The following is a 22,932-nucleotide window of genomic DNA, read 5'->3' as shown; positions in this document are numbered from 1 at the left end:
TGCAATTCGCTAAGAAACGTGTTCTCCAGGGCTCATCAAGCTCCCAAGGAAGGCACCACTCGTCCAGCTGCGTGGTCGCGGTGCGCCTGCAGAGCTTGGAGCTTGCCACACATCTGCGCTCGCTGTTCGACAGGTAGCACGAGGCAAGGCGCGCGTTTTTCTGCATTTTTTCGATGACGAGAGGCGGTTGATGTGCATGTAAGCGTAGCATATCAAACACGAATAGCACGAAGCATTCGTACTTAGGTGCCAAAGTCGCAGTATGGCCGCAGGTGGCGATCATATGTTTTTGTAGCCACCACTGGTTTGCAGCAAAGCGAATATGGCTAACTGAGAGCGTTTCGCTGTAGCCCCAGTGGCGCAATTGGTTAGCGCACGGTACTTATAAGGCAGTAGCCGTGAGCAATGCCGGGGTTGTGAGTTCGAGCCTCACCTGGGGCATACTTTTATTTCGTAGCAGCTGTCTCTGACAGCATCGGGAGGCTACATTTCAGATGTATCAGCTATGTCAGCAAGATTAATGTGCATTATAGGCGCTAGTTGCGTCTTCCTCGGTAGTATAGTGGTTAGTATCCCCGCCTGTCACGCGGGAGACCGGGGTTCGATTCCCCGCCGGGGAGGCACACTAGATTTTTAATTATTGCACTATCAGTCGCCGAACTTAGTGTAGACCGTTTACAGCTACTTGCAACAAGTGTCTCCCACACAGACAGCTGCCTGCATCCCGTCCTCGGTAGTATAGTGGTTAGTATCCCCGCCTGTCACGCGGGAGACCGGGGTTCGATTCCCCGCCGGGGAGACGCGATTTTTATCTCACAAACCTGCTCGAGTGTTGCGCGTGTGGGGCGGAAGAGCATTAACTTTGCCATTGACTTGCTGCAAAATCTTAAAAAATGATGCATCATAGGAAGTAGTTCTCGCATTCTTCACACTTCAGAATTACGGGGTTTGCTTTTGAGGCTGAATCAATGCCCCCAGCCGACTCTCTAGGCGTAATAATCGTGCTCGACACAATCAGGAAAAGAAATAATTTTAGCAGAGCGTGGTTTCGATCCACGGACCTCTGGGTTATGGGCCCAGCACGCTTCCACTGCGCCACTCTGCTGTGTGGGTGTATACTGGCTCTTCGTCACATCACTTGGGACACTTGGGCAGTGTTGTCTGCGTCGCTTTCACGCGCCTACATTTGATTGCGTAACATCTCCTACAGCTCTCAGCTTGACTTGTCTCGACTTTGCTCGACTGACGCTACGCTGACGCTTGCACGCAGCGATATTTACCACGATCGCCTCGACATGCAGCTGCGAGATGCACAGGAGTAACAAAGCACTGCACGATGCGGCGACATACGAAATCCACTGCCCAGCTACGCGTTGGCAACTAACAAAATGCCGACCCTGCCAGGATTCGAACCTGGAATCTTCTGATCCGTAGTCAGACGCGTTATCCGTTGCGCCACAGGGCCAGTGGCAGCATTTCTCGCTACGAGACAAGTGCAATTCGCTAAGAAACGTGTTCTCCAGGGCTCATCAAGCTCCCAAGGAAGGCACCACTCGTCCAGCTGCGTGGTCGCGGTGCGCCTGCAGAGCTTGGAGCTTGCCACACATCTGCGCTCGCTGTTCGACAGGTAGCACGAGGCAAGGCGCGCGTTTTTCTGCATTTTTTCGATGACGAGAGGCGGTTGATGTGCATGTAAGCGTAGCATATCAAACACGAATAGCACGAAGCATTCGTACTTAGGTGCCAAAGTCGCAGTATGGCCGCAGGTGGCGATCATATGTTTTTGTAGCCACCACTGGTTTGCAGCAAAGCGAATATGGCTAACTGAGAGCGTTTCGCTGTAGCCCCAGTGGCGCAATTGGTTAGCGCACGGTACTTATAAGGCAGTAGCCGTGAGCAATGCCGGGGTTGTGAGTTCGAGCCTCACCTGGGGCATACTTTTATTTCGTAGCAGCTGTCTCTGACAGCATCGGGAGGCTACATTTCAGATGTATCAGCTATGTCAGCAAGATTAATGTGCATTATAGGCGCTAGTTGCGTCTTCCTCGGTAGTATAGTGGTTAGTATCCCCGCCTGTCACGCGGGAGACCGGGGTTCGATTCCCCGCCGGGGAGGCACACTAGATTTTTAATTATTGCACTATCAGTCGCCGAACTTAGTGTAGACCGTTTACAGCTACTTGCAACAAGTGTCTCCCACACAGACAGCTGCCTGCATCCCGTCCTCGGTAGTATAGTGGTTAGTATCCCCGCCTGTCACGCGGGAGACCGGGGTTCGATTCCCCGCCGGGGAGACGCGATTTTTATCTCACAAACCTGCTCGAGTGTTGCGCGTGTGGGGCGGAAGAGCATTAACTTTGCCATTGACTTGCTGCAAAATCTTAAAAAATGATGCATCATAGGAAGTAGTTCTCGCATTCTTCACACTTCAGAATTACGGGGTTTGCTTTTGAGGCTGAATCAATGCCCCCAGCCGACTCTCTAGGCGTAATAATCGTGCTCGACACAATCAGGAAAAGAAATAATTTTAGCAGAGCGTGGTTTCGATCCACGGACCTCTGGGTTATGGGCCCAGCACGCTTCCACTGCGCCACTCTGCTGTGTGGGTGTATACTGGCTCTTCGTCACATCACTTGGGACACTTGGGCAGTGTTGTCTGCGTCGCTTTCACGCGCCTACATTTGATTGCGTAACATCTCCTACAGCTCTCAGCTTGACTTGTCTCGACTTTGCTCGACTGACGCTACGCTGACGCTTGCACGCAGCGATATTTACCACGATCGCCTCGACATGCAGCTGCGAGATGCACAGGAGTAACAAAGCACTGCACGATGCGGCGACATACGAAATCCACTGCCCAGCTACGCGTTGGCAACTAACAAAATGCCGACCCTGCCAGGATTCGAACCTGGAATCTTCTGATCCGTAGTCAGACGCGTTATCCGTTGCGCCACAGGGCCAGTGGCAGCATTTCTCGCTACGAGACAAGTGCAATTCGCTAAGAAACGTGTTCTCCAGGGCTCATCAAGCTCCCAAGGAAGGCACCACTCATCCAGCTGCGTGGTCGCGGTGCGCCTGCAGAGCTTGGAGCTTGCCACACATCTGCGCTCGCTGTTCGACAGGTAGCACGAGGCAAGGCGCGCGTTTTTCTGCATTTTTTCGATGACGAGAGGCGGTTGATGTGCATGTAAGCGTAGCATATCAAACACGAATAGCACGAAGCATTCGTACTTAGGTGCCAAAGTCGCAGTATGGCCGCAGGTGGCGATCATATGTTTTTGTAGCCACCACTGGTTTGCAGCAAAGCGAATATGGCTAACTGAGAGCGTTTCGCTGTAGCCCCAGTGGCGCAATTGGTTAGCGCACGGTACTTATAAGGCAGTAGCCGTGAGCAATGCCGGGGTTGTGAGTTCGAGCCTCACCTGGGGCATACTTTTATTTCGTAGCAGCTGTCTCTGACAGCATCGGGAGGCTACATTTCAGATGTATCAGCTATGTCAGCAAGATTAATGTGCATTATAGGCGCTAGTTGCGTCTTCCTCGGTAGTATAGTGGTTAGTATCCCCGCCTGTCACGCGGGAGACCGGGGTTCGATTCCCCGCCGGGGAGGCACACTAGATTTTTAATTATTGCACTATCAGTCGCCGAACTTAGTGTAGACCGTTTACAGCTACTTGCAACAAGTGTCTCCCACACAGACAGCTGCCTGCATCCCGTCCTCGGTAGTATAGTGGTTAGTATCCCCGCCTGTCACGCGGGAGACCGGGGTTCGATTCCCCGCCGGGGAGACGCGATTTTTATCTCACAAACCTGCTCGAGTGTTGCGCGTGTGGGGCGGAAGAGCATTAACTTTGCCATTGACTTGCTGCAAAATCTTAAAAAATGATGCATCATAGGAAGTAGTTCTCGCATTCTTCACACTTCAGAATTACGGGGTTTGCTTTTGAGGCTGAATCAATGCCCCCAGCCGACTCTCTAGGCGTAATAATCGTGCTCGACACAATCAGGAAAAGAAATAATTTTAGCAGAGCGTGGTTTCGATCCACGGACCTCTGGGTTATGGGCCCAGCACGCTTCCACTGCGCCACTCTGCTGTGTGGGTGTATACTGGCTCTTCGTCACATCACTTGGGACACTTGGGCAGTGTTGTCTGCGTCGCTTTCACGCGCCTACATTTGATTGCGTAACATCTCCTACAGCTCTCAGCTTGACTTGTCTCGACTTTGCTCGACTGACGCTACGCTGACGCTTGCACGCAGCGATATTTACCACGATCGCCTCGACATGCAGCTGCGAGATGCACAGGAGTAACAAAGCACTGCACGATGCGGCGACATACGAAATCCACTGCCCAGCTACGCGTTGGCAACTAACAAAATGCCGACCCTGCCAGGATTCGAACCTGGAATCTTCTGATCCGTAGTCAGACGCGTTATCCGTTGCGCCACAGGGCCAGTGGCAGCATTTCTCGCTACGAGACAAGTGCAATTCGCTAAGAAACGTGTTCTCCAGGGCTCATCAAGCTCCCAAGGAAGGCACCACTCATCCAGCTGCGTGGTCGCGGTGCGCCTGCAGAGCTTGGAGCTTGCCACACATCTGCGCTCGCTGTTCGACAGGTAGCACGAGGCAAGGCGCGCGTTTTTCTGCATTTTTTCGATGACGAGAGGCGGTTGATGTGCATGTAAGCGTAGCATATCAAACACGAATAGCACGAAGCATTCGTACTTAGGTGCCAAAGTCGCAGTATGGCCGCAGGTGGCGATCATATGTTTTTGTAGCCACCACTGGTTTGCAGCAAAGCGAATATGGCTAACTGAGAGCGTTTCGCTGTAGCCCCAGTGGCGCAATTGGTTAGCGCACGGTACTTATAAGGCAGTAGCCGTGAGCAATGCCGGGGTTGTGAGTTCGAGCCTCACCTGGGGCATACTTTTATTTCGTAGCAGCTGTCTCTGACAGCATCGGGAGGCTACATTTCAGATGTATCAGCTATGTCAGCAAGATTAATGTGCATTATAGGCGCTAGTTGCGTCTTCCTCGGTAGTATAGTGGTTAGTATCCCCGCCTGTCACGCGGGAGACCGGGGTTCGATTCCCCGCCGGGGAGGCACACTAGATTTTTAATTATTGCACTATCAGTCGCCGAACTTAGTGTAGACCGTTTACAGCTACTTGCAACAAGTGTCTCCCACACAGACAGCTGCCTGCATCCCGTCCTCGGTAGTATAGTGGTTAGTATCCCCGCCTGTCACGCGGGAGACCGGGGTTCGATTCCCCGCCGGGGAGACGCGATTTTTATCTCACAAACCTGCTCGAGTGTTGCGCGTGTGGGGCGGAAGAGCATTAACTTTGCCATTGACTTGCTGCAAAATCTTAAAAAATGATGCATCATAGGAAGTAGTTCTCGCATTCTTCACACTTCAGAATTACGGGGTTTGCTTTTGAGGCTGAATCAATGCCCCCAGCCGACTCTCTAGGCGTAATAATCGTGCTCGACACAATCAGGAAAAGAAATAATTTTAGCAGAGCGTGGTTTCGATCCACGGACCTCTGGGTTATGGGCCCAGCACGCTTCCACTGCGCCACTCTGCTGTGTGGGTGTATACTGGCTCTTCGTCACATCACTTGGGACACTTGGGCAGTGTTGTCTGCGTCGCTTTCACGCGCCTACATTTGATTGCGTAACATCTCCTACAGCTCTCAGCTTGACTTGTCTCGACTTTGCTCGACTGACGCTACGCTGACGCTTGCACGCAGCGATATTTACCACGATCGCCTCGACATGCAGCTGCGAGATGCACAGGAGTAACAAAGCACTGCACGATGCGGCGACATACGAAATCCACTGCCCAGCTACGCGTTGGCAACTAACAAAATGCCGACCCTGCCAGGATTCGAACCTGGAATCTTCTGATCCGTAGTCAGACGCGTTATCCGTTGCGCCACAGGGCCAGTGGCAGCATTTCTCGCTACGAGACAAGTGCAATTCGCTAAGAAACGTGTTCTCCAGGGCTCATCAAGCTCCCAAGGAAGGCACCACTCGTCCAGCTGCGTGGTCGCGGTGCGCCTGCAGAGCTTGGAGCTTGCCACACATCTGCGCTCGCTGTTCGACAGGTAGCACGAGGCAAGGCGCGCGTTTTTCTGCATTTTTTCGATGACGAGAGGCGGTTGATGTGCATGTAAGCGTAGCATATCAAACACGAATAGCACGAAGCATTCGTACTTAGGTGCCAAAGTCGCAGTATGGCCGCAGGTGGCGATCATATGTTTTTGTAGCCACCACTGGTTTGCAGCAAAGCGAATATGGCTAACTGAGAGCGTTTCGCTGTAGCCCCAGTGGCGCAATTGGTTAGCGCACGGTACTTATAAGGCAGTAGCCGTGAGCAATGCCGGGGTTGTGAGTTCGAGCCTCACCTGGGGCATACTTTTATTTCGTAGCAGCTGTCTCTGACAGCATCGGGAGGCTACATTTCAGATGTATCAGCTATGTCAGCAAGATTAATGTGCATTATAGGCGCTAGTTGCGTCTTCCTCGGTAGTATAGTGGTTAGTATCCCCGCCTGTCACGCGGGAGACCGGGGTTCGATTCCCCGCCGGGGAGGCACACTAGATTTTTAATTATTGCACTATCAGTCGCCGAACTTAGTGTAGACCGTTTACAGCTACTTGCAACAAGTGTCTCCCACACAGACAGCTGCCTGCATCCCGTCCTCGGTAGTATAGTGGTTAGTATCCCCGCCTGTCACGCGGGAGACCGGGGTTCGATTCCCCGCCGGGGAGACGCGATTTTTATCTCACAAACCTGCTCGAGTGTTGCGCGTGTGGGGCGGAAGAGCATTAACTTTGCCATTGACTTGCTGCAAAATCTTAAAAAATGATGCATCATAGGAAGTAGTTCTCGCATTCTTCACACTTCAGAATTACGGGGTTTGCTTTTGAGGCTGAATCAATGCCCCCAGCCGACTCTCTAGGCGTAATAATCGTGCTCGACACAATCAGGAAAAGAAATAATTTTAGCAGAGCGTGGTTTCGATCCACGGACCTCTGGGTTATGGGCCCAGCACGCTTCCACTGCGCCACTCTGCTGTGTGGGTGTATACTGGCTCTTCGTCACATCACTTGGGACACTTGGGCAGTGTTGTCTGCGTCGCTTTCACGCGCCTACATTTGATTGCGTAACATCTCCTACAGCTCTCAGCTTGACTTGTCTCGACTTTGCTCGACTGACGCTACGCTGACGCTTGCACGCAGCGATATTTACCACGATCGCCTCGACATGCAGCTGCGAGATGCACAGGAGTAACAAAGCACTGCACGATGCGGCGACATACGAAATCCACTGCCCAGCTACGCGTTGGCAACTAACAAAATGCCGACCCTGCCAGGATTCGAACCTGGAATCTTCTGATCCGTAGTCAGACGCGTTATCCGTTGCGCCACAGGGCCAGTGGCAGCATTTCTCGCTACGAGACAAGTGCAATTCGCTAAGAAACGTGTTCTCCAGGGCTCATCAAGCTCCCAAGGAAGGCACCACTCGTCCAGCTGCGTGGTCGCGGTGCGCCTGCAGAGCTTGGAGCTTGCCACACATCTGCGCTCGCTGTTCGACAGGTAGCACGAGGCAAGGCGCGCGTTTTTCTGCATTTTTTCGATGACGAGAGGCGGTTGATGTGCATGTAAGCGTAGCATATCAAACACGAATAGCACGAAGCATTCGTACTTAGGTGCCAAAGTCGCAGTATGGCCGCAGGTGGCGATCATATGTTTTTGTAGCCACCACTGGTTTGCAGCAAAGCGAATATGGCTAACTGAGAGCGTTTCGCTGTAGCCCCAGTGGCGCAATTGGTTAGCGCACGGTACTTATAAGGCAGTAGCCGTGAGCAATGCCGGGGTTGTGAGTTCGAGCCTCACCTGGGGCATACTTTTATTTCGTAGCAGCTGTCTCTGACAGCATCGGGAGGCTACATTTCAGATGTATCAGCTATGTCAGCAAGATTAATGTGCATTATAGGCGCTAGTTGCGTCTTCCTCGGTAGTATAGTGGTTAGTATCCCCGCCTGTCACGCGGGAGACCGGGGTTCGATTCCCCGCCGGGGAGGCACACTAGATTTTTAATTATTGCACTATCAGTCGCCGAACTTAGTGTAGACCGTTTACAGCTACTTGCAACAAGTGTCTCCCACACAGACAGCTGCCTGCATCCCGTCCTCGGTAGTATAGTGGTTAGTATCCCCGCCTGTCACGCGGGAGACCGGGGTTCGATTCCCCGCCGGGGAGACGCGATTTTTATCTCACAAACCTGCTCGAGTGTTGCGCGTGTGGGGCGGAAGAGCATTAACTTTGCCATTGACTTGCTGCAAAATCTTAAAAAATGATGCATCATAGGAAGTAGTTCTCGCATTCTTCACACTTCAGAATTACGGGGTTTGCTTTTGAGGCTGAATCAATGCCCCCAGCCGACTCTCTAGGCGTAATAATCGTGCTCGACACAATCAGGAAAAGAAATAATTTTAGCAGAGCGTGGTTTCGATCCACGGACCTCTGGGTTATGGGCCCAGCACGCTTCCACTGCGCCACTCTGCTGTGTGGGTGTATACTGGCTCTTCGTCACATCACTTGGGACACTTGGGCAGTGTTGTCTGCGTCGCTTTCACGCGCCTACATTTGATTGCGTAACATCTCCTACAGCTCTCAGCTTGACTTGTCTCGACTTTGCTCGACTGACGCTACGCTGACGCTTGCACGCAGCGATATTTACCACGATCGCCTCGACATGCAGCTGCGAGATGCACAGGAGTAACAAAGCACTGCACGATGCGGCGACATACGAAATCCACTGCCCAGCTACGCGTTGGCAACTAACAAAATGCCGACCCTGCCAGGATTCGAACCTGGAATCTTCTGATCCGTAGTCAGACGCGTTATCCGTTGCGCCACAGGGCCAGTGGCAGCATTTCTCGCTACGAGACAAGTGCAATTCGCTAAGAAACGTGTTCTCCAGGGCTCATCAAGCTCCCAAGGAAGGCACCACTCGTCCAGCTGCGTGGTCGCGGTGCGCCTGCAGAGCTTGGAGCTTGCCACACATCTGCGCTCGCTGTTCGACAGGTAGCACGAGGCAAGGCGCGCGTTTTTCTGCATTTTTTCGATGACGAGAGGCGGTTGATGTGCATGTAAGCGTAGCATATCAAACACGAATAGCACGAAGCATTCGTACTTAGGTGCCAAAGTCGCAGTATGGCCGCAGGTGGCGATCATATGTTTTTGTAGCCACCACTGGTTTGCAGCAAAGCGAATATGGCTAACTGAGAGCGTTTCGCTGTAGCCCCAGTGGCGCAATTGGTTAGCGCACGGTACTTATAAGGCAGTAGCCGTGAGCAATGCCGGGGTTGTGAGTTCGAGCCTCACCTGGGGCATACTTTTATTTCGTAGCAGCTGTCTCTGACAGCATCGGGAGGCTACATTTCAGATGTATCAGCTATGTCAGCAAGATTAATGTGCATTATAGGCGCTAGTTGCGTCTTCCTCGGTAGTATAGTGGTTAGTATCCCCGCCTGTCACGCGGGAGACCGGGGTTCGATTCCCCGCCGGGGAGGCACACTAGATTTTTAATTATTGCACTATCAGTCGCCGAACTTAGTGTAGACCGTTTACAGCTACTTGCAACAAGTGTCTCCCACACAGACAGCTGCCTGCATCCCGTCCTCGGTAGTATAGTGGTTAGTATCCCCGCCTGTCACGCGGGAGACCGGGGTTCGATTCCCCGCCGGGGAGACGCGATTTTTATCTCACAAACCTGCTCGAGTGTTGCGCGTGTGGGGCGGAAGAGCATTAACTTTGCCATTGACTTGCTGCAAAATCTTAAAAAATGATGCATCATAGGAAGTAGTTCTCGCATTCTTCACACTTCAGAATTACGGGGTTTGCTTTTGAGGCTGAATCAATGCCCCCAGCCGACTCTCTAGGCGTAATAATCGTGCTCGACACAATCAGGAAAAGAAATAATTTTAGCAGAGCGTGGTTTCGATCCACGGACCTCTGGGTTATGGGCCCAGCACGCTTCCACTGCGCCACTCTGCTGTGTGGGTGTATACTGGCTCTTCGTCACATCACTTGGGACACTTGGGCAGTGTTGTCTGCGTCGCTTTCACGCGCCTACATTTGATTGCGTAACATCTCCTACAGCTCTCAGCTTGACTTGTCTCGACTTTGCTCGACTGACGCTACGCTGACGCTTGCACGCAGCGATATTTACCACGATCGCCTCGACATGCAGCTGCGAGATGCACAGGAGTAACAAAGCACTGCACGATGCGGCGACATACGAAATCCACTGCCCAGCTACGCGTTGGCAACTAACAAAATGCCGACCCTGCCAGGATTCGAACCTGGAATCTTCTGATCCGTAGTCAGACGCGTTATCCGTTGCGCCACAGGGCCAGTGGCAGCATTTCTCGCTACGAGACAAGTGCAATTCGCTAAGAAACGTGTTCTCCAGGGCTCATCAAGCTCCCAAGGAAGGCACCACTCGTCCAGCTGCGTGGTCGCGGTGCGCCTGCAGAGCTTGGAGCTTGCCACACATCTGCGCTCGCTGTTCGACAGGTAGCACGAGGCAAGGCGCGCGTTTTTCTGCATTTTTTCGATGACGAGAGGCGGTTGATGTGCATGTAAGCGTAGCATATCAAACACGAATAGCACGAAGCATTCGTACTTAGGTGCCAAAGTCGCAGTATGGCCGCAGGTGGCGATCATATGTTTTTGTAGCCACCACTGGTTTGCAGCAAAGCGAATATGGCTAACTGAGAGCGTTTCGCTGTAGCCCCAGTGGCGCAATTGGTTAGCGCACGGTACTTATAAGGCAGTAGCCGTGAGCAATGCCGGGGTTGTGAGTTCGAGCCTCACCTGGGGCATACTTTTATTTCGTAGCAGCTGTCTCTGACAGCATCGGGAGGCTACATTTCAGATGTATCAGCTATGTCAGCAAGATTAATGTGCATTATAGGCGCTAGTTGCGTCTTCCTCGGTAGTATAGTGGTTAGTATCCCCGCCTGTCACGCGGGAGACCGGGGTTCGATTCCCCGCCGGGGAGGCACACTAGATTTTTAATTATTGCACTATCAGTCGCCGAACTTAGTGTAGACCGTTTACAGCTACTTGCAACAAGTGTCTCCCACACAGACAGCTGCCTGCATCCCGTCCTCGGTAGTATAGTGGTTAGTATCCCCGCCTGTCACGCGGGAGACCGGGGTTCGATTCCCCGCCGGGGAGACGCGATTTTTATCTCACAAACCTGCTCGAGTGTTGCGCGTGTGGGGCGGAAGAGCATTAACTTTGCCATTGACTTGCTGCAAAATCTTAAAAAATGATGCATCATAGGAAGTAGTTCTCGCATTCTTCACACTTCAGAATTACGGGGTTTGCTTTTGAGGCTGAATCAATGCCCCCAGCCGACTCTCTAGGCGTAATAATCGTGCTCGACACAATCAGGAAAAGAAATAATTTTAGCAGAGCGTGGTTTCGATCCACGGACCTCTGGGTTATGGGCCCAGCACGCTTCCACTGCGCCACTCTGCTGTGTGGGTGTATACTGGCTCTTCGTCACATCACTTGGGACACTTGGGCAGTGTTGTCTGCGTCGCTTTCACGCGCCTACATTTGATTGCGTAACATCTCCTACAGCTCTCAGCTTGACTTGTCTCGACTTTGCTCGACTGACGCTACGCTGACGCTTGCACGCAGCGATATTTACCACGATCGCCTCGACATGCAGCTGCGAGATGCACAGGAGTAACAAAGCACTGCACGATGCGGCGACATACGAAATCCACTGCCCAGCTACGCGTTGGCAACTAACAAAATGCCGACCCTGCCAGGATTCGAACCTGGAATCTTCTGATCCGTAGTCAGACGCGTTATCCGTTGCGCCACAGGGCCAGTGGCAGCATTTCTCGCTACGAGACAAGTGCAATTCGCTAAGAAACGTGTTCTCCAGGGCTCATCAAGCTCCCAAGGAAGGCACCACTCGTCCAGCTGCGTGGTCGCGGTGCGCCTGCAGAGCTTGGAGCTTGCCACACATCTGCGCTCGCTGTTCGACAGGTAGCACGAGGCAAGGCGCGCGTTTTTCTGCATTTTTTCGATGACGAGAGGCGGTTGATGTGCATGTAAGCGTAGCATATCAAACACGAATAGCACGAAGCATTCGTACTTAGGTGCCAAAGTCGCAGTATGGCCGCAGGTGGCGATCATATGTTTTTGTAGCCACCACTGGTTTGCAGCAAAGCGAATATGGCTAACTGAGAGCGTTTCGCTGTAGCCCCAGTGGCGCAATTGGTTAGCGCACGGTACTTATAAGGCAGTAGCCGTGAGCAATGCCGGGGTTGTGAGTTCGAGCCTCACCTGGGGCATACTTTTATTTCGTAGCAGCTGTCTCTGACAGCATCGGGAGGCTACATTTCAGATGTATCAGCTATGTCAGCAAGATTAATGTGCATTATAGGCGCTAGTTGCGTCTTCCTCGGTAGTATAGTGGTTAGTATCCCCGCCTGTCACGCGGGAGACCGGGGTTCGATTCCCCGCCGGGGAGGCACACTAGATTTTTAATTATTGCACTATCAGTCGCCGAACTTAGTGTAGACCGTTTACAGCTACTTGCAACAAGTGTCTCCCACACAGACAGCTGCCTGCATCCCGTCCTCGGTAGTATAGTGGTTAGTATCCCCGCCTGTCACGCGGGAGACCGGGGTTCGATTCCCCGCCGGGGAGACGCGATTTTTATCTCACAAACCTGCTCGAGTGTTGCGCGTGTGGGGCGGAAGAGCATTAACTTTGCCATTGACTTGCTGCAAAATCTTAAAAAATGATGCATCATAGGAAGTAGTTCTCGCATTCTTCACACTTCAGAATTACGGGGTTTGCTTTTGAGGCTGAATCAATGCCCCCAGCCGACTCTCTAGGCGTAATAATCGTGCTCGACACAATCAGGAAAAGAAATAATTTTAGCAGAGCGTGGTTTCGATCCACGGACCTCTGGGTTATGGGCCCAGCACGCTTCCACTGCGCCACTCTGCTGTGTGGGTGTATACTGGCTCTTCGTCACATCACTTGGGACACTTGGGCAGTGTTGTCTGCGTCGCTTTCACGCGCCTACATTTGATTGCGTAACATCTCCTACAGCTCTCAGCTTGACTTGTCTCGACTTTGCTCGACTGACGCTACGCTGACGCTTGCACGCAGCGATATTTACCACGATCGCCTCGACATGCAGCTGCGAGATGCACAGGAGTAACAAAGCACTGCACGATGCGGCGACATACGAAATCCACTGCCCAGCTACGCGTTGGCAACTAACAAAATGCCGACCCTGCCAGGATTCGAACCTGGAATCTTCTGATCCGTAGTCAGACGCGTTATCCGTTGCGCCACAGGGCCAGTGGCAGCATTTCTCGCTACGAGACAAGTGCAATTCGCTAAGAAACGTGTTCTCCAGGGCTCATCAAGCTCCCAAGGAAGGCACCACTCGTCCAGCTGCGTGGTCGCGGTGCGCCTGCAGAGCTTGGAGCTTGCCACACATCTGCGCTCGCTGTTCGACAGGTAGCACGAGGCAAGGCGCGCGTTTTTCTGCATTTTTTCGATGACGAGAGGCGGTTGATGTGCATGTAAGCGTAGCATATCAAACACGAATAGCACGAAGCATTCGTACTTAGGTGCCAAAGTCGCAGTATGGCCGCAGGTGGCGATCATATGTTTTTGTAGCCACCACTGGTTTGCAGCAAAGCGAATATGGCTAACTGAGAGCGTTTCGCTGTAGCCCCAGTGGCGCAATTGGTTAGCGCACGGTACTTATAAGGCAGTAGCCGTGAGCAATGCCGGGGTTGTGAGTTCGAGCCTCACCTGGGGCATACTTTTATTTCGTAGCAGCTGTCTCTGACAGCATCGGGAGGCTACATTTCAGATGTATCAGCTATGTCAGCAAGATTAATGTGCATTATAGGCGCTAGTTGCGTCTTCCTCGGTAGTATAGTGGTTAGTATCCCCGCCTGTCACGCGGGAGACCGGCGTTCGATTCCCCGCCGGGGAGGCACACTAGATTTTTAATTATTGCACTATCAGTCGCCGAACTTAGTGTAGACCGTTTACAGCTACTTGCAACAAGTGTCTCCCACACAGACAGCTGCCTGCATCCCGTCCTCGGTAGTATAGTGGTTAGTATCCCCGCCTGTCACGCGGGAGACCGGGGTTCGATTCCCCGCCGGGGAGACGCGATTTTTATCTCACAAACCTGCTCGAGTGTTGCGCGTGTGGGGCGGAAGAGCATTAACTTTGCCATTGACTTGCTGCAAAATCTTAAAAAATGATGCATCATAGGAAGTAGTTCTCGCATTCTTCACACTTCAGAATTACGGGGTTTGCTTTTGAGGCTGAATCAATGCCCCCAGCCGACTCTCTAGGCGTAATAATCGTGCTCGACACAATCAGGAAAAGAAATAATTTTAGCAGAGCGTGGTTTCGATCCACGGACCTCTGGGTTATGGGCCCAGCACGCTTCCACTGCGCCACTCTGCTGTGTGGGTGTATACTGGCTCTTCGTCACATCACTTGGGACACTTGGGCAGTGTTGTCTGCGTCGCTTTCACGCGCCTACATTTGATTGCGTAACATCTCCTACAGCTCTCAGCTTGACTTGTCTCGACTTTGCTCGACTGACGCTACGCTGACGCTTGCACGCAGCGATATTTACCACGATCGCCTCGACATGCAGCTGCGAGATGCACAGGAGTAACAAAGCACTGCACGATGCGGCGACATACGAAATCCACTGCCCAGCTACGCGTTGGCAACTAACAAAATGCCGACCCTGCCAGGATTCGAACCTGGAATCTTCTGATCCGTAGTCAGACGCGTTATCCGTTGCGCCACAGGGCCAGTGGCAGCATTTCTCGCTACGAGACAAGTGCAATTCGCTAAGAAACGTGTTCTCCAGGGCTCATCAAGCTCCCAAGGAAGGCACCACTCGTCCAGCTGCGTGGTCGCGGTGCGCCTGCAGAGCTTGGAGCTTGCCACACATCTGCGCTCGCTGTTCGACAGGTAGCACGAGGCAAGGCGCGCGTTTTTCTGCATTTTTTCGATGACGAGAGGCGGTTGATGTGCATGTAAGCGTAGCATATCAAACACGAATAGCACGAAGCATTCGTACTTAGGTGCCAAAGTCGCAGTATGGCCGCAGGTGGCGATCATATGTTTTTGTAGCCACCACTGGTTTGCAGCAAAGCGAATATGGCTAACTGAGAGCGTTTCGCTGTAGCCCCAGTGGCGCAATTGGTTAGCGCACGGTACTTATAAGGCAGTAGCCGTGAGCAATGCCGGGGTTGTGAGTTCGAGCCTCACCTGGGGCATACTTTTATTTCGTAGCAGCTGTCTCTGACAGCATCGGGAGGCTACATTTCAGATGTATCAGCTATGTCAGCAAGATTAATGTGCATTATAGGCGCTAGTTGCGTCTTCCTCGGTAGTATAGTGGTTAGTATCCACGCCTGTCACGCGGGAGACCGGGGTTCGATTCCCCGCCGGGGAGGCACACTAGATTTTTAATTATTGCACTATCAGTCGCCGAACTTAGTGTAGACCGTTTACAGCTACTTGCAACAAGTGTCTCCCACACAGACAGCTGCCTGCATCCCGTCCTCGGTAGTATAGTGGTTAGTATCCCCGCCTGTCACGCGGGAGACCGGGGTTCGATTCCCCGCCGGGGAGACGCGATTTTTATCTCACAAACCTGCTCGAGTGTTGCGCGTGTGGGGCGGAAGAGCATTAACTTTGCCATTGACTTGCTGCAAAATCTTAAAAAATGATGCATCATAGGAAGTAGTTCTCGCATTCTTCACACTTCAGAATTACGGGGTTTGCTTTTGAGGCTGAATCAATGCCCCCAGCCGACTCTCTAGGCGTAATAATCGTGCTCGACACAATCAGGAAAAGAAATAATTTTAGCAGAGCGTGGTTTCGATCCACGGACCTCTGGGTTATGGGCCCAGCACGCTTCCACTGCGCCACTCTGCTGTGTGGGTGTATACTGGCTCTTCGTCACATCACTTGGGACACTTGGGCAGTGTTGTCTGCGTCGCTTTCACGCGCCTACATTTGATTGCGTAACATCTCCTACAGCTCTCAGCTTGACTTGTCTCGACTTTGCTCGACTGACGCTACGCTGACGCTTGCACGCAGCGATATTTACCACGATCGCCTCGACATGCAGCTGCGAGATGCACAGGAGTAACAAAGCACTGCACGATGCGGCGACATACGAAATCCACTGCCCAGCTACGCGTTGGCAACTAACAAAATGCCGACCCTGCCAGGATTCGAACCTGGAATCTTCTGATCCGTAGTCAGACGCGTTATCCGTTGCGCCACAGGGCCAGTGGCAGCATTTCTCGCTACGAGACAAGTGCAATTCGCTAAGAAACGTGTTCTCCAGGGCTCATCAAGCTCCCAAGGAAGGCACCACTCGTCCAGCTGCGTGGTCGCGGTGCGCCTGCAGAGCTTGGAGCTTGCCACACATCTGCGCTCGCTGTTCGACAGGTAGCACGAGGCAAGGCGCGCGTTTTTCTGCATTTTTTCGATGACGAGAGGCGGTTGATGTGCATGTAAGCGTAGCATATCAAACACGAATAGCACGAAGCATTCGTACTTAGGTGCCAAAGTCGCAGTATGGCCGCAGGTGGCGATCATATGTTTTTGTAGCCACCACTGGTTTGCAGCAAAGCGAATATGGCTAACTGAGAGCGTTTCGCTGTAGCCCCAGTGGCGCAATTGGTTAGCGCACGGTACTTATAAGGCAGTAGCCGTGAGCAATGCCGGGGTTGTGAGTTCGAGCCTCACCTGGGGCATACTTTTATTTCGTAGCAGCTGTCTCTGACAGCATCGGGAGGCTACATTTCAGATGTATCAGCTATGTCAGCAAGATTAATGTGCATTATAGGCGCTAGTTGCGTCTTCCTCGGTAGTATAGTGGTTAGTATCCCCGCCTGTCACGCGGGAGACCGGGGTTCGATTCCCCGCCGGGGAGGCACACTAGATTTTTAATTATTGCACTATCAGTCGCCGAACTTAGTGTAGACCGTTTACAGCTACTTGCAACAAGTGTCTCCCACACAGACAGCTGCCTGCATCCCGTCCTCGGTAGTATAGTGGTTAGTATCCCCGCCTGTCACGCGGGAGACCGGGGTTCGATTCCCCGCCGGGGAGACGCGATTTTTATCTCACAAACCTGCTCGAGTGTTGCGCGTGTGGGGCGGAAGAGCATTAACTTTGCCATTGACTTGCTGCAAAATCTTAAAAAATGATGCATCATAGGAAGTAGTTCTCGCATTCTTCACACTTCAGAATTACGGGGTTTGCTTTTGAGGCTGAATCAATGCCCCCAGCCGACTCTCTAGGCGTAATAATCGTGCTCGACACAATCAGGAAAAGAAATAATTTTAGCAGAGCGTGGTTTCGATCCACGGACCTCTGGGTTATGGGCCCAGCACGCTTCCACTGCGCCACTCTGCTGTGTGGGTGTATACTGGCTCTTCGTCACATCACTTGGGACACTTGGGCAGTGTTGTCTGCGTCGCTTTCACGCGCCTACATTTGATTGCGTAACATCTCCTACAGCTCTCAGCTTGACTTGTCTCGACTTTGCTCGACTGACGCTACGCTGACGCTTGCACGCAGCGATATTTACCACGATCGCCTCGACATGCAGCTGCGAGATGCACAGGAGTAACAAAGCACTGCACGATGCGGCGACATACGAAATCCACTGCCCAGCTACGCGTTGGCAACTAACAAAATGCCGACCCTGCCAGGATTCGAACCTGGAATCTTCTGATCCGTAGTCAGACGCGTTATCCGTTGCGCCACAGGGCCAGTGGCAGCATTTCTCGCTACGGGACAAGTGCAATTCGCTAAGAAACGTGTTCTCCAGGGCTCATCAAGCTCCCAAGGAAGGCACCACTCGTCCAGCTGCGTGGTCGCGGTGCGCCTGCAGAGCTTGGAGCTTGCCACACATCTGCGCTCGCTGTTCGACAGGTAGCACGAGGCAAGGCGCGCGTTTTTCTGCATTTTTTCGATGACGAGAGGCGGTTGATGTGCATGTAAGCGTAGCATATCAAACACGAATAGCACGAAGCATTCGTACTTAGGTGCCAAAGTCGCAGTATGGCCGCAGGTGGCGATCATATGTTTTTGTAGCCACCACTGGTTTGCAGCAAAGCGAATATGGCTAACTGAGAGCGTTTCGCTGTAGCCCCAGTGGCGCAATTGGTTAGCGCACGGTACTTATAAGGCAGTAGCCGTGAGCAATGCCGGGGTTGTGAGTTCGAGCCTCACCTGGGGCATACTTTTATTTCGTAGCAGCTGTCTCTGACAGCATCGGGAGGCTACATTTCAGATGTATCAGCTATGTCAGCAAGATTAATGTGCATTATAGGCGCTAGTTGCGTCTTCCTCGGTAGTATAGTGGTTAGTATCCCCGCCTGTCACGCGGGAGACCGGGGTTCGATTCCCCGCCGGGGAGGCACACTAGATTTTTAATTATTGCACTATCAGTCGCCGAACTTAGTGTAGACCGTTTACAGCTACTTGCAACAAGTGTCTCCCACACAGACAGCTGCCTGCATCCCGTCCTCGGTAGTATAGTGGTTAGTATCCCCGCCTGTCACGCGGGAGACCGGGGTTCGATTCCCCGCCGGGGAGACGCGATTTTTATCTCACAAACCTGCTCGAGTGTTGCGCGTGTGGGGCGGAAGAGCATTAACTTTGCCATTGACTTGCTGCAAAATCTTAAAAAATGATGCATCATAGGAAGTAGTTCTCGCATTCTTCACACTTCAGAATTACGGGGTTTGCTTTTGAGGCTGAATCAATGCCCCCAGCCGACTCTCTAGGCGTAATAATCGTGCTCGACACAATCAGGAAAAGAAATAATTTTAGCAGAGCGTGGTTTCGATCCACGGACCTCTGGGTTATGGGCCCAGCACGCTTCCACTGCGCCACTCTGCTGTGTGGGTGTATACTGGCTCTTCGTCACATCACTTGGGACACTTGGGCAGTGTTGTCTGCGTCGCTTTCACGCGCCTACATTTGATTGCGTAACATCTCCTACAGCTCTCAGCTTGACTTGTCTCGACTTTGCTCGACTGACGCTACGCTGACGCTTGCACGCAGCGATATTTACCACGATCGCCTCGACATGCAGCTGCGAGATGCACAGGAGTAACAAAGCACTGCACGATGCGGCGACATACGAAATCCACTGCCCAGCTACGCGTTGGCAACTAACAAAATGCCGACCCTGCCAGGATTCGAACCTGGAATCTTCTGATCCGTAGTCAGACGCGTTATCCGTTGCGCCACAGGGCCAGTGGCAGCATTTCTCGCTACGAGACAAGTGCAATTCGCTAAGAAACGTGTTCTCCAGGGCTCATCAAGCTCCCAAGGAAGGCACCACTCGTCCAGCTGCGTGGTCGCGGTGCGCCTGCAGAGCTTGGAGCTTGCCACACATCTGCGCTCGCTGTTCGACAGGTAGCACGAGGCAAGGCGCGCGTTTTTCTGCATTTTTTCGATGACGAGAGGCGGTTGATGTGCATGTAAGCGTAGCATATCAAACACGAATAGCACGAAGCATTCGTACTTAGGTGCCAAAGTCGCAGTATGGCCGCAGGTGGCGATCATATGTTTTTGTAGCCACCACTGGTTTGCAGCAAAGCGAATATGGCTAACTGAGAGCGTTTCGCTGTAGCCCCAGTGGCGCAATTGGTTAGCGCACGGTACTTATAAGGCAGTAGCCGTGAGCAATGCCGGGGTTGTGAGTTCGAGCCTCACCTGGGGCATACTTTTATTTCGTAGCAGCTGTCTCTGACAGCATCGGGAGGCTACATTTCAGATGTATCAGCTATGTCAGCAAGATTAATGTGCATTATAGGCGCTAGTTGCGTCTTCCTCGGTAGTATAGTGGTTAGTATCCCCGCCTGTCACGCGGGAGACCGGGGTTCGATTCCCCGCCGGGGAGGCACACTAGATTTTTAATTATTGCACTATCAGTCGCCGAACTTAGTGTAGACCGTTTACAGCTACTTGCAACAAGTGTCTCCCACACAGACAGCTGCCTGCATCCCGTCCTCGGTAGTATAGTGGTTAGTATCCCCGCCTGTCACGCGGGAGACCGGGGTTCGATTCCCCGCCGGGGAGACGCGATTTTTATCTCACAAACCTGCTCGAGTGTTGCGCGTGTGGGGCGGAAGAGCATTAACTTTGCCATTGACTTGCTGCAAAATCTTAAAAAATGATGCATCATAGGAAGTAGTTCTCGCATTCTTCACACTTCAGAATTACGGGGTTTGCTTTTGAGGCTGAATCAATGCCCCCAGCCGACTCTCTAGGCGTAATAATCGTGCTCGACACAATCAGGAAAAGAAATAATTTTAGCAGAGCGTGGTTTCGATCCACGGACCTCTGGGTTATGGGCCCAGCACGCTTCCACTGCGCCACTCTGCTGTGTGGGTGTATACTGGCTCTTCGTCACATCACTTGGGACACTTGGGCAGTGTTGTCTGCGTCGCTTTCACGCGCCTACATTTGATTGCGTAACATCTCCTACAGCTCTCAGCTTGACTTGTCTCGACTTTGCTCGACTGACGCTACGCTGACGCTTGCACGCAGCGATATTTACCACGATCGCCTCGACATGCAGCTGCGAGATGCACAGGAGTAACAAAGCACTGCACGATGCGGCGACATACGAAATCCACTGCCCAGCTACGCGTTGGCAACTAACAAAATGCCGACCCTGCCAGGATTCGAACCTGGAATCTTCTGATCCGTAGTCAGACGCGTTATCCGTTGCGCCACAGGGCCAGTGGCAGCATTTCTCGCTACGAGACAAGTGCAATTCGCTAAGAAACGTGTTCTCCAGGGCTCATCAAGCTCCCAAGGAAGGCACCACTCGTCCAGCTGCGTGGTCGCGGTGCGCCTGCAGAGCTTGGAGCTTGCCACACATCTGCGCTCGCTGTTCGACAGGTAGCACGAGGCAAGGCGCGCGTTTTTCTGCATTTTTTCGATGACGAGAGGCGGTTGATGTGCATGTAAGCGTAGCATATCAAACACGAATAGCACGAAGCATTCGTACTTAGGTGCCAAAGTCGCAGTATGGCCGCAGGTGGCGATCATATGTTTTTGTAGCCACCACTGGTTTGCAGCAAAGCGAATATGGCTAACTGAGAGCGTTTCGCTGTAGCCCCAGTGGCGCAATTGGTTAGCGCACGGTACTTATAAGGCAGTAGCCGTGAGCAATGCCGGGGTTGTGAGTTCGAGCCTCACCTGGGGCATACTTTTATTTCGTAGCAGCTGTCTCTGACAGCATCGGGAGGCTACATTTCAGATGTATCAGCTATGTCAGCAAGATTAATGTGCATTATAGGCGCTAGTTGCGTCTTCCTCGGTAGTATAGTGGTTAGTATCCCCGCCTGTCACGCGGGAGACCGGGGTTCGATTCCCCGCCGGGGAGGCACACTAGATTTTTAATTATTGCACTATCAGTCGCCGAACTTAGTGTAGACCGTTTACAGCTACTTGCAACAAGTGTCTCCCACACAGACAGCTGCCTGCATCCCGTCCTCGGTAGTATAGTGGTTAGTATCCCCGCCTGTCACGCGGGAGACCGGGGTTCGATTCCCCGCCGGGGAGACGCGATTTTTATCTCACAAACCTGCTCGAGTGTTGCGCGTGTGGGGCGGAAGAGCATTAACTTTGCCATTGACTTGCTGCAAAATCTTAAAAAATGATGCATCATAGGAAGTAGTTCTCGCATTCTTCACACTTCAGAATTACGGGGTTTGCTTTTGAGGCTGAATCAATGCCCCCAGCCGACTCTCTAGGCGTAATAATCGTGCTCGACACAATCAGGAAAAGAAATAATTTTAGCAGAGCGTGGTTTCGATCCACGGACCTCTGGGTTATGGGCCCAGCACGCTTCCACTGCGCCACTCTGCTGTGTGGGTGTATACTGGCTCTTCGTCACATCACTTGGGACACTTGGGCAGTGTTGTCTGCGTCGCTTTCACGCGCCTACATTTGATTGCGTAACATCTCCTACAGCTCTCAGCTTGACTTGTCTCGACTTTGCTCGACTGACGCTACGCTGACGCTTGCACGCAGCGATATTTACCACGATCGCCTCGACATGCAGCTGCGAGATGCACAGGAGTAACAAAGCACTGCACGATGCGGCGACATACGAAATCCACTGCCCAGCTACGCGTTGGCAACTAACAAAATGCCGACCCTGCCAGGATTCGAACCTGGAATCTTCTGATCCGTAGTCAGACGCGTTATCCGTTGCGCCACAGGGCCAGTGGCAGCATTTCTCGCTACGAGACAAGTGCAATTCGCTAAGAAACGTGTTCTCCAGGGCTCATCAAGCTCCCAAGGAAGGCACCACTCGTCCAGCTGCGTGGTCGCGGTGCGCCTGCAGAGCTTGGAGCTTGCCACACATCTGCGCTCGCTGTTCGACAGGTAGCACGAGGCAAGGCGCGCGTTTTTCTGCATTTTTTCGATGACGAGAGGCGGTTGATGTGCATGTAAGCGTAGCATATCAAACACGAATAGCACGAAGCATTCGTACTTAGGTGCCAAAGTCGCAGTATGGCCGCAGGTGGCGATCATATGTTTTTGTAGCCACCACTGGTTTGCAGCAAAGCGAATATGGCTAACTGAGAGCGTTTCGCTGTAGCCCCAGTGGCGCAATTGGTTAGCGCACGGTACTTATAAGGCAGTAGCCGTGAGCAATGCCGGGGTTGTGAGTTCGAGCCTCACCTGGGGCATACTTTTATTTCGTAGCAGCTGTCTCTGACAGCATCGGGAGGCTACATTTCAGATGTATCAGCTATGTCAGCAAGATTAAT

At 52.5% G+C, this 22,932-nt stretch overlaps 76 non-coding genes across 76 annotated transcripts; 46 read left to right on the top strand and 30 right to left on the bottom strand.

Annotated features, from left to right (window-relative positions):
* Window positions 1–349: 349 nt before the first annotated feature.
* Trnai-uau (transfer RNA isoleucine (anticodon UAU)) lies at window positions 350–441 on the top strand. The gene is given in 2 exon segments: window positions 350–387; window positions 406–441. It is a non-coding gene; the product is annotated as a tRNA-Ile (tRNA).
* A 107-nt stretch (window positions 442–548) lies between these two features.
* On the top strand, window positions 549–620 carry Trnad-guc (transfer RNA aspartic acid (anticodon GUC)). The gene has a single exon. It is a non-coding gene; the product is annotated as a tRNA-Asp (tRNA).
* A 107-nt stretch (window positions 621–727) lies between these two features.
* Trnad-guc (transfer RNA aspartic acid (anticodon GUC)) lies at window positions 728–799 on the top strand. Its single transcript has one exon. It is a non-coding gene; the product is annotated as a tRNA-Asp (tRNA).
* A 234-nt stretch (window positions 800–1,033) lies between these two features.
* Trnam-cau (transfer RNA methionine (anticodon CAU)) lies at window positions 1,034–1,105 on the bottom strand. The gene has a single exon. It is a non-coding gene; the product is annotated as a tRNA-Met (tRNA).
* A 287-nt stretch (window positions 1,106–1,392) lies between these two features.
* Window positions 1,393–1,465, bottom strand: Trnar-acg (transfer RNA arginine (anticodon ACG)). The gene has a single exon. It is a non-coding gene; the product is annotated as a tRNA-Arg (tRNA).
* A 378-nt stretch (window positions 1,466–1,843) lies between these two features.
* Trnai-uau (transfer RNA isoleucine (anticodon UAU)) lies at window positions 1,844–1,935 on the top strand. Its single transcript is given in 2 exon segments — window positions 1,844–1,881; window positions 1,900–1,935. It is a non-coding gene; the product is annotated as a tRNA-Ile (tRNA).
* Window positions 1,936–2,042: 107 nt separating this feature from the next.
* Trnad-guc (transfer RNA aspartic acid (anticodon GUC)) lies at window positions 2,043–2,114 on the top strand. Its single transcript has one exon. It is a non-coding gene; the product is annotated as a tRNA-Asp (tRNA).
* Window positions 2,115–2,221: 107 nt separating this feature from the next.
* Trnad-guc (transfer RNA aspartic acid (anticodon GUC)) lies at window positions 2,222–2,293 on the top strand. Its single transcript has one exon. It is a non-coding gene; the product is annotated as a tRNA-Asp (tRNA).
* A 234-nt stretch (window positions 2,294–2,527) lies between these two features.
* Window positions 2,528–2,599, bottom strand: Trnam-cau (transfer RNA methionine (anticodon CAU)). The gene has a single exon. It is a non-coding gene; the product is annotated as a tRNA-Met (tRNA).
* A 287-nt stretch (window positions 2,600–2,886) lies between these two features.
* Window positions 2,887–2,959, bottom strand: Trnar-acg (transfer RNA arginine (anticodon ACG)). The gene has a single exon. It is a non-coding gene; the product is annotated as a tRNA-Arg (tRNA).
* Window positions 2,960–3,337: 378 nt separating this feature from the next.
* Window positions 3,338–3,429, top strand: Trnai-uau (transfer RNA isoleucine (anticodon UAU)). Its single transcript is given in 2 exon segments — window positions 3,338–3,375; window positions 3,394–3,429. It is a non-coding gene; the product is annotated as a tRNA-Ile (tRNA).
* A 107-nt stretch (window positions 3,430–3,536) lies between these two features.
* Trnad-guc (transfer RNA aspartic acid (anticodon GUC)) lies at window positions 3,537–3,608 on the top strand. Its single transcript has one exon. It is a non-coding gene; the product is annotated as a tRNA-Asp (tRNA).
* A 107-nt stretch (window positions 3,609–3,715) lies between these two features.
* Window positions 3,716–3,787, top strand: Trnad-guc (transfer RNA aspartic acid (anticodon GUC)). The gene has a single exon. It is a non-coding gene; the product is annotated as a tRNA-Asp (tRNA).
* Window positions 3,788–4,021: 234 nt separating this feature from the next.
* On the bottom strand, window positions 4,022–4,093 carry Trnam-cau (transfer RNA methionine (anticodon CAU)). The gene has a single exon. It is a non-coding gene; the product is annotated as a tRNA-Met (tRNA).
* Window positions 4,094–4,380: 287 nt separating this feature from the next.
* Window positions 4,381–4,453, bottom strand: Trnar-acg (transfer RNA arginine (anticodon ACG)). The gene has a single exon. It is a non-coding gene; the product is annotated as a tRNA-Arg (tRNA).
* Window positions 4,454–4,831: 378 nt separating this feature from the next.
* Window positions 4,832–4,923, top strand: Trnai-uau (transfer RNA isoleucine (anticodon UAU)). The gene is given in 2 exon segments: window positions 4,832–4,869; window positions 4,888–4,923. It is a non-coding gene; the product is annotated as a tRNA-Ile (tRNA).
* A 107-nt stretch (window positions 4,924–5,030) lies between these two features.
* Window positions 5,031–5,102, top strand: Trnad-guc (transfer RNA aspartic acid (anticodon GUC)). Its single transcript has one exon. It is a non-coding gene; the product is annotated as a tRNA-Asp (tRNA).
* A 107-nt stretch (window positions 5,103–5,209) lies between these two features.
* Window positions 5,210–5,281, top strand: Trnad-guc (transfer RNA aspartic acid (anticodon GUC)). The gene has a single exon. It is a non-coding gene; the product is annotated as a tRNA-Asp (tRNA).
* A 234-nt stretch (window positions 5,282–5,515) lies between these two features.
* Trnam-cau (transfer RNA methionine (anticodon CAU)) lies at window positions 5,516–5,587 on the bottom strand. Its single transcript has one exon. It is a non-coding gene; the product is annotated as a tRNA-Met (tRNA).
* A 287-nt stretch (window positions 5,588–5,874) lies between these two features.
* On the bottom strand, window positions 5,875–5,947 carry Trnar-acg (transfer RNA arginine (anticodon ACG)). Its single transcript has one exon. It is a non-coding gene; the product is annotated as a tRNA-Arg (tRNA).
* Window positions 5,948–6,325: 378 nt separating this feature from the next.
* Trnai-uau (transfer RNA isoleucine (anticodon UAU)) lies at window positions 6,326–6,417 on the top strand. Its single transcript is given in 2 exon segments — window positions 6,326–6,363; window positions 6,382–6,417. It is a non-coding gene; the product is annotated as a tRNA-Ile (tRNA).
* Window positions 6,418–6,524: 107 nt separating this feature from the next.
* On the top strand, window positions 6,525–6,596 carry Trnad-guc (transfer RNA aspartic acid (anticodon GUC)). Its single transcript has one exon. It is a non-coding gene; the product is annotated as a tRNA-Asp (tRNA).
* Window positions 6,597–6,703: 107 nt separating this feature from the next.
* On the top strand, window positions 6,704–6,775 carry Trnad-guc (transfer RNA aspartic acid (anticodon GUC)). Its single transcript has one exon. It is a non-coding gene; the product is annotated as a tRNA-Asp (tRNA).
* A 234-nt stretch (window positions 6,776–7,009) lies between these two features.
* Window positions 7,010–7,081, bottom strand: Trnam-cau (transfer RNA methionine (anticodon CAU)). The gene has a single exon. It is a non-coding gene; the product is annotated as a tRNA-Met (tRNA).
* Window positions 7,082–7,368: 287 nt separating this feature from the next.
* Window positions 7,369–7,441, bottom strand: Trnar-acg (transfer RNA arginine (anticodon ACG)). Its single transcript has one exon. It is a non-coding gene; the product is annotated as a tRNA-Arg (tRNA).
* A 378-nt stretch (window positions 7,442–7,819) lies between these two features.
* On the top strand, window positions 7,820–7,911 carry Trnai-uau (transfer RNA isoleucine (anticodon UAU)). Its single transcript is given in 2 exon segments — window positions 7,820–7,857; window positions 7,876–7,911. It is a non-coding gene; the product is annotated as a tRNA-Ile (tRNA).
* Window positions 7,912–8,018: 107 nt separating this feature from the next.
* Trnad-guc (transfer RNA aspartic acid (anticodon GUC)) lies at window positions 8,019–8,090 on the top strand. The gene has a single exon. It is a non-coding gene; the product is annotated as a tRNA-Asp (tRNA).
* A 107-nt stretch (window positions 8,091–8,197) lies between these two features.
* Trnad-guc (transfer RNA aspartic acid (anticodon GUC)) lies at window positions 8,198–8,269 on the top strand. Its single transcript has one exon. It is a non-coding gene; the product is annotated as a tRNA-Asp (tRNA).
* A 234-nt stretch (window positions 8,270–8,503) lies between these two features.
* On the bottom strand, window positions 8,504–8,575 carry Trnam-cau (transfer RNA methionine (anticodon CAU)). Its single transcript has one exon. It is a non-coding gene; the product is annotated as a tRNA-Met (tRNA).
* Window positions 8,576–8,862: 287 nt separating this feature from the next.
* Window positions 8,863–8,935, bottom strand: Trnar-acg (transfer RNA arginine (anticodon ACG)). Its single transcript has one exon. It is a non-coding gene; the product is annotated as a tRNA-Arg (tRNA).
* Window positions 8,936–9,313: 378 nt separating this feature from the next.
* Trnai-uau (transfer RNA isoleucine (anticodon UAU)) lies at window positions 9,314–9,405 on the top strand. Its single transcript is given in 2 exon segments — window positions 9,314–9,351; window positions 9,370–9,405. It is a non-coding gene; the product is annotated as a tRNA-Ile (tRNA).
* A 107-nt stretch (window positions 9,406–9,512) lies between these two features.
* On the top strand, window positions 9,513–9,584 carry Trnad-guc (transfer RNA aspartic acid (anticodon GUC)). The gene has a single exon. It is a non-coding gene; the product is annotated as a tRNA-Asp (tRNA).
* A 107-nt stretch (window positions 9,585–9,691) lies between these two features.
* Trnad-guc (transfer RNA aspartic acid (anticodon GUC)) lies at window positions 9,692–9,763 on the top strand. Its single transcript has one exon. It is a non-coding gene; the product is annotated as a tRNA-Asp (tRNA).
* A 234-nt stretch (window positions 9,764–9,997) lies between these two features.
* Window positions 9,998–10,069, bottom strand: Trnam-cau (transfer RNA methionine (anticodon CAU)). Its single transcript has one exon. It is a non-coding gene; the product is annotated as a tRNA-Met (tRNA).
* A 287-nt stretch (window positions 10,070–10,356) lies between these two features.
* Trnar-acg (transfer RNA arginine (anticodon ACG)) lies at window positions 10,357–10,429 on the bottom strand. The gene has a single exon. It is a non-coding gene; the product is annotated as a tRNA-Arg (tRNA).
* A 378-nt stretch (window positions 10,430–10,807) lies between these two features.
* Trnai-uau (transfer RNA isoleucine (anticodon UAU)) lies at window positions 10,808–10,899 on the top strand. The gene is given in 2 exon segments: window positions 10,808–10,845; window positions 10,864–10,899. It is a non-coding gene; the product is annotated as a tRNA-Ile (tRNA).
* Window positions 10,900–11,006: 107 nt separating this feature from the next.
* Window positions 11,007–11,078, top strand: Trnad-guc (transfer RNA aspartic acid (anticodon GUC)). Its single transcript has one exon. It is a non-coding gene; the product is annotated as a tRNA-Asp (tRNA).
* Window positions 11,079–11,185: 107 nt separating this feature from the next.
* On the top strand, window positions 11,186–11,257 carry Trnad-guc (transfer RNA aspartic acid (anticodon GUC)). Its single transcript has one exon. It is a non-coding gene; the product is annotated as a tRNA-Asp (tRNA).
* Window positions 11,258–11,491: 234 nt separating this feature from the next.
* Trnam-cau (transfer RNA methionine (anticodon CAU)) lies at window positions 11,492–11,563 on the bottom strand. The gene has a single exon. It is a non-coding gene; the product is annotated as a tRNA-Met (tRNA).
* A 287-nt stretch (window positions 11,564–11,850) lies between these two features.
* Window positions 11,851–11,923, bottom strand: Trnar-acg (transfer RNA arginine (anticodon ACG)). The gene has a single exon. It is a non-coding gene; the product is annotated as a tRNA-Arg (tRNA).
* A 378-nt stretch (window positions 11,924–12,301) lies between these two features.
* Window positions 12,302–12,393, top strand: Trnai-uau (transfer RNA isoleucine (anticodon UAU)). The gene is given in 2 exon segments: window positions 12,302–12,339; window positions 12,358–12,393. It is a non-coding gene; the product is annotated as a tRNA-Ile (tRNA).
* A 107-nt stretch (window positions 12,394–12,500) lies between these two features.
* Window positions 12,501–12,572, top strand: Trnad-guc (transfer RNA aspartic acid (anticodon GUC)). Its single transcript has one exon. It is a non-coding gene; the product is annotated as a tRNA-Asp (tRNA).
* Window positions 12,573–12,679: 107 nt separating this feature from the next.
* On the top strand, window positions 12,680–12,751 carry Trnad-guc (transfer RNA aspartic acid (anticodon GUC)). Its single transcript has one exon. It is a non-coding gene; the product is annotated as a tRNA-Asp (tRNA).
* A 234-nt stretch (window positions 12,752–12,985) lies between these two features.
* On the bottom strand, window positions 12,986–13,057 carry Trnam-cau (transfer RNA methionine (anticodon CAU)). Its single transcript has one exon. It is a non-coding gene; the product is annotated as a tRNA-Met (tRNA).
* Window positions 13,058–13,344: 287 nt separating this feature from the next.
* Window positions 13,345–13,417, bottom strand: Trnar-acg (transfer RNA arginine (anticodon ACG)). The gene has a single exon. It is a non-coding gene; the product is annotated as a tRNA-Arg (tRNA).
* Window positions 13,418–13,795: 378 nt separating this feature from the next.
* Trnai-uau (transfer RNA isoleucine (anticodon UAU)) lies at window positions 13,796–13,887 on the top strand. The gene is given in 2 exon segments: window positions 13,796–13,833; window positions 13,852–13,887. It is a non-coding gene; the product is annotated as a tRNA-Ile (tRNA).
* Window positions 13,888–13,994: 107 nt separating this feature from the next.
* Window positions 13,995–14,066, top strand: Trnad-guc (transfer RNA aspartic acid (anticodon GUC)). Its single transcript has one exon. It is a non-coding gene; the product is annotated as a tRNA-Asp (tRNA).
* Window positions 14,067–14,173: 107 nt separating this feature from the next.
* Window positions 14,174–14,245, top strand: Trnad-guc (transfer RNA aspartic acid (anticodon GUC)). The gene has a single exon. It is a non-coding gene; the product is annotated as a tRNA-Asp (tRNA).
* Window positions 14,246–14,479: 234 nt separating this feature from the next.
* On the bottom strand, window positions 14,480–14,551 carry Trnam-cau (transfer RNA methionine (anticodon CAU)). The gene has a single exon. It is a non-coding gene; the product is annotated as a tRNA-Met (tRNA).
* Window positions 14,552–14,838: 287 nt separating this feature from the next.
* On the bottom strand, window positions 14,839–14,911 carry Trnar-acg (transfer RNA arginine (anticodon ACG)). Its single transcript has one exon. It is a non-coding gene; the product is annotated as a tRNA-Arg (tRNA).
* Window positions 14,912–15,289: 378 nt separating this feature from the next.
* On the top strand, window positions 15,290–15,381 carry Trnai-uau (transfer RNA isoleucine (anticodon UAU)). The gene is given in 2 exon segments: window positions 15,290–15,327; window positions 15,346–15,381. It is a non-coding gene; the product is annotated as a tRNA-Ile (tRNA).
* Window positions 15,382–15,488: 107 nt separating this feature from the next.
* Trnad-guc (transfer RNA aspartic acid (anticodon GUC)) lies at window positions 15,489–15,560 on the top strand. The gene has a single exon. It is a non-coding gene; the product is annotated as a tRNA-Asp (tRNA).
* A 107-nt stretch (window positions 15,561–15,667) lies between these two features.
* On the top strand, window positions 15,668–15,739 carry Trnad-guc (transfer RNA aspartic acid (anticodon GUC)). The gene has a single exon. It is a non-coding gene; the product is annotated as a tRNA-Asp (tRNA).
* A 234-nt stretch (window positions 15,740–15,973) lies between these two features.
* On the bottom strand, window positions 15,974–16,045 carry Trnam-cau (transfer RNA methionine (anticodon CAU)). Its single transcript has one exon. It is a non-coding gene; the product is annotated as a tRNA-Met (tRNA).
* Window positions 16,046–16,332: 287 nt separating this feature from the next.
* Window positions 16,333–16,405, bottom strand: Trnar-acg (transfer RNA arginine (anticodon ACG)). Its single transcript has one exon. It is a non-coding gene; the product is annotated as a tRNA-Arg (tRNA).
* Window positions 16,406–16,783: 378 nt separating this feature from the next.
* Trnai-uau (transfer RNA isoleucine (anticodon UAU)) lies at window positions 16,784–16,875 on the top strand. The gene is given in 2 exon segments: window positions 16,784–16,821; window positions 16,840–16,875. It is a non-coding gene; the product is annotated as a tRNA-Ile (tRNA).
* A 107-nt stretch (window positions 16,876–16,982) lies between these two features.
* On the top strand, window positions 16,983–17,054 carry Trnad-guc (transfer RNA aspartic acid (anticodon GUC)). Its single transcript has one exon. It is a non-coding gene; the product is annotated as a tRNA-Asp (tRNA).
* A 107-nt stretch (window positions 17,055–17,161) lies between these two features.
* On the top strand, window positions 17,162–17,233 carry Trnad-guc (transfer RNA aspartic acid (anticodon GUC)). Its single transcript has one exon. It is a non-coding gene; the product is annotated as a tRNA-Asp (tRNA).
* Window positions 17,234–17,467: 234 nt separating this feature from the next.
* Trnam-cau (transfer RNA methionine (anticodon CAU)) lies at window positions 17,468–17,539 on the bottom strand. The gene has a single exon. It is a non-coding gene; the product is annotated as a tRNA-Met (tRNA).
* Window positions 17,540–17,826: 287 nt separating this feature from the next.
* On the bottom strand, window positions 17,827–17,899 carry Trnar-acg (transfer RNA arginine (anticodon ACG)). Its single transcript has one exon. It is a non-coding gene; the product is annotated as a tRNA-Arg (tRNA).
* Window positions 17,900–18,277: 378 nt separating this feature from the next.
* On the top strand, window positions 18,278–18,369 carry Trnai-uau (transfer RNA isoleucine (anticodon UAU)). Its single transcript is given in 2 exon segments — window positions 18,278–18,315; window positions 18,334–18,369. It is a non-coding gene; the product is annotated as a tRNA-Ile (tRNA).
* A 107-nt stretch (window positions 18,370–18,476) lies between these two features.
* Trnad-guc (transfer RNA aspartic acid (anticodon GUC)) lies at window positions 18,477–18,548 on the top strand. Its single transcript has one exon. It is a non-coding gene; the product is annotated as a tRNA-Asp (tRNA).
* Window positions 18,549–18,655: 107 nt separating this feature from the next.
* Window positions 18,656–18,727, top strand: Trnad-guc (transfer RNA aspartic acid (anticodon GUC)). Its single transcript has one exon. It is a non-coding gene; the product is annotated as a tRNA-Asp (tRNA).
* Window positions 18,728–18,961: 234 nt separating this feature from the next.
* Window positions 18,962–19,033, bottom strand: Trnam-cau (transfer RNA methionine (anticodon CAU)). The gene has a single exon. It is a non-coding gene; the product is annotated as a tRNA-Met (tRNA).
* A 287-nt stretch (window positions 19,034–19,320) lies between these two features.
* Trnar-acg (transfer RNA arginine (anticodon ACG)) lies at window positions 19,321–19,393 on the bottom strand. The gene has a single exon. It is a non-coding gene; the product is annotated as a tRNA-Arg (tRNA).
* Window positions 19,394–19,771: 378 nt separating this feature from the next.
* Trnai-uau (transfer RNA isoleucine (anticodon UAU)) lies at window positions 19,772–19,863 on the top strand. Its single transcript is given in 2 exon segments — window positions 19,772–19,809; window positions 19,828–19,863. It is a non-coding gene; the product is annotated as a tRNA-Ile (tRNA).
* A 107-nt stretch (window positions 19,864–19,970) lies between these two features.
* Trnad-guc (transfer RNA aspartic acid (anticodon GUC)) lies at window positions 19,971–20,042 on the top strand. Its single transcript has one exon. It is a non-coding gene; the product is annotated as a tRNA-Asp (tRNA).
* Window positions 20,043–20,149: 107 nt separating this feature from the next.
* Trnad-guc (transfer RNA aspartic acid (anticodon GUC)) lies at window positions 20,150–20,221 on the top strand. Its single transcript has one exon. It is a non-coding gene; the product is annotated as a tRNA-Asp (tRNA).
* Window positions 20,222–20,455: 234 nt separating this feature from the next.
* Trnam-cau (transfer RNA methionine (anticodon CAU)) lies at window positions 20,456–20,527 on the bottom strand. Its single transcript has one exon. It is a non-coding gene; the product is annotated as a tRNA-Met (tRNA).
* A 287-nt stretch (window positions 20,528–20,814) lies between these two features.
* Window positions 20,815–20,887, bottom strand: Trnar-acg (transfer RNA arginine (anticodon ACG)). The gene has a single exon. It is a non-coding gene; the product is annotated as a tRNA-Arg (tRNA).
* A 378-nt stretch (window positions 20,888–21,265) lies between these two features.
* On the top strand, window positions 21,266–21,357 carry Trnai-uau (transfer RNA isoleucine (anticodon UAU)). Its single transcript is given in 2 exon segments — window positions 21,266–21,303; window positions 21,322–21,357. It is a non-coding gene; the product is annotated as a tRNA-Ile (tRNA).
* A 107-nt stretch (window positions 21,358–21,464) lies between these two features.
* Trnad-guc (transfer RNA aspartic acid (anticodon GUC)) lies at window positions 21,465–21,536 on the top strand. The gene has a single exon. It is a non-coding gene; the product is annotated as a tRNA-Asp (tRNA).
* A 107-nt stretch (window positions 21,537–21,643) lies between these two features.
* Window positions 21,644–21,715, top strand: Trnad-guc (transfer RNA aspartic acid (anticodon GUC)). The gene has a single exon. It is a non-coding gene; the product is annotated as a tRNA-Asp (tRNA).
* A 234-nt stretch (window positions 21,716–21,949) lies between these two features.
* On the bottom strand, window positions 21,950–22,021 carry Trnam-cau (transfer RNA methionine (anticodon CAU)). The gene has a single exon. It is a non-coding gene; the product is annotated as a tRNA-Met (tRNA).
* A 287-nt stretch (window positions 22,022–22,308) lies between these two features.
* On the bottom strand, window positions 22,309–22,381 carry Trnar-acg (transfer RNA arginine (anticodon ACG)). Its single transcript has one exon. It is a non-coding gene; the product is annotated as a tRNA-Arg (tRNA).
* A 378-nt stretch (window positions 22,382–22,759) lies between these two features.
* On the top strand, window positions 22,760–22,851 carry Trnai-uau (transfer RNA isoleucine (anticodon UAU)). Its single transcript is given in 2 exon segments — window positions 22,760–22,797; window positions 22,816–22,851. It is a non-coding gene; the product is annotated as a tRNA-Ile (tRNA).
* Window positions 22,852–22,932: the final 81 nt, after the last annotated feature.

Source organism: Schistocerca nitens, chromosome 9 (assembly GCF_023898315.1).
Source record: "Schistocerca nitens isolate TAMUIC-IGC-003100 chromosome 9, iqSchNite1.1, whole genome shotgun sequence".
NCBI classification, from domain to species: domain Eukaryota; kingdom Metazoa; phylum Arthropoda; class Insecta; order Orthoptera; family Acrididae; genus Schistocerca; species Schistocerca nitens.
This window is presented reverse-complemented; position numbering and strand designations above follow the sequence as displayed.